General features: G+C 34.9%; 1 long non-coding RNA gene across 1 annotated transcript in view; it reads right to left on the bottom strand.

The window, feature by feature from the left end:
* Positions 1-927: 927 nt before the first annotated feature.
* The window catches only part of LOC125284544, a 1,079-nt gene continuing 308 nt past the window's right edge, over positions 928-1,698 (bottom strand). The window contains exons 2-3 of the long non-coding RNA XR_007191892.1: positions 1,172-1,263; positions 928-1,085 (exon numbers count right to left, since the gene is read on the bottom strand). This is a non-coding gene — a long non-coding RNA (uncharacterized LOC125284544). The remainder of the gene's footprint in view (positions 1,086-1,171; positions 1,264-1,698) is intronic.

Below are 1,698 nucleotides of genomic sequence, written 5' to 3'. Positions count from 1 at the left end.
CTGCCAGGCTTGTTTGACAGGGATCCCTATCCGAAGTCCAAAGAGCACAAATGACAAGTACACGTCCATGGGCTAAAAGCTTTGATGGTGCTATGTTTGCAGATGTTGTGTTTGTCTATCATTTGTATATCCAGGAAGATTCTTATTCTGCTATTAAATGAACCAGTTAAAAAATAATAACAAATAAAATAACATCAGCTCTCATTCATAAAAGATCACAAACACCTGTAAAGTATGTCTATAAGCATATATACAGTATATATTATTATATTTATAAGCCTTAACAGAGTCCCTATAGAGCCTGGGAGATGTCATATGGGAGACATTTTTTTTCTGTGTTCAAATTTATGCGCACATTTTACTTTACTGTGTGTGGGCTTAAAATGACTTACACTGAGCTCTCCAAGCTATAAAAGTTTATTTCTTATTAATGCTATTAATGATGGCAAAGACCTTAATATTCTTCTCAAAGTTTTTGAAGTTTGTAACTTATCAATATAATGACATAATGCCATATTGAGAGTGGCATATATTCAATGGATATTCAAATAAATATATTGTGCCTATATGTATGTTAATTGGTTGTGGGTACTTTTCATAAATTGCAGGCACGAGACCTCAAAGTATTTGTTTTTTTAGTGGACCTTTTAGAGGCTCTGTGAGTCCTTGATAGGGATTACAGATACAGATCACTATAATTATAATTATAATTATAAATAAATAAATAAATAAATAAATAAATAAAAAAAAAAAAAAACTGTATATTTGTTTTCTATACAACTGTAGTGCTCCATGGCAGTGTGTATCCCTGGGGGGTGTTACGGAGAAACACAAATACTTGTATATATTTGTAAATAAATGTTCTTTAATACCATATTGCTATTATGTCCATAGCATGTATAAGCTACTCCCTCCACCACTGTATTCACTATAATGAGGATAATAACAGTGCTGCAGCCTGTATAGTCTGCATGCTACGATGCTCCGAAGTCTTGTAGTCTACTGTTAGATGTCTAACTCCACCTCCTGCATCATGTCTGATAGCACTGCCAAGTGCCCCCTCTTCTCCTGTGACAAAAGTGCTCCTTAAAAAGAGATAGATGGTTACATTCTCTGGGTACATTCTCTGAATTTCAGCCTTTCTGTGTTAATTAGATGAAATCACCCTCACCTCTCTCCTCTCCTCTCCTGTCTGGGCTCATCTCAAATCATCGCTCATGATCTCTGAAAGCTGTGCTCTTCTCACAGGCTTCAACGTGTTCCCTGAAATAAAATAAAGAACATGAAGATGAAGAAAATCACATCTTTTATTTGAGAGTGATGACTAGGATTTTTTTTTTTTTTTTGTAGCCATTGCTAAAATATTTATTTGACCATGGATGCAAATAAATCCATACAATTAAAAATAAACTAAAGAAACAAACAAATTTTACTATCAAAAGCAAAATGCATCTAACAGCAGGTAGTGAAGACCAGTCAGATAACACTAGTGTCACAGTGTGATTGCAATGCGATTGCAATGGATGTAAAAAAAACATTTAAAATGCAGTAAGCAGTTTCATAATGAAAACAGGTCTTTAGCCAGTCCTCCTCAGATTCATAACTAACTGCACCATGTCCTGAGTGGTCACCGTAGAACTACTGACCATACCTGGTTCCCTTTGACAGTAGGCAAGCTTTCCACGTCAACGTAAAAAA

Source organism: Alosa alosa, chromosome 19 (assembly GCF_017589495.1).
Source record: "Alosa alosa isolate M-15738 ecotype Scorff River chromosome 19, AALO_Geno_1.1, whole genome shotgun sequence".
Lineage (NCBI taxonomy): Eukaryota > Metazoa > Chordata > Actinopteri > Clupeiformes > Clupeidae > Alosa > Alosa alosa.
This window is presented reverse-complemented; position numbering and strand designations above follow the sequence as displayed.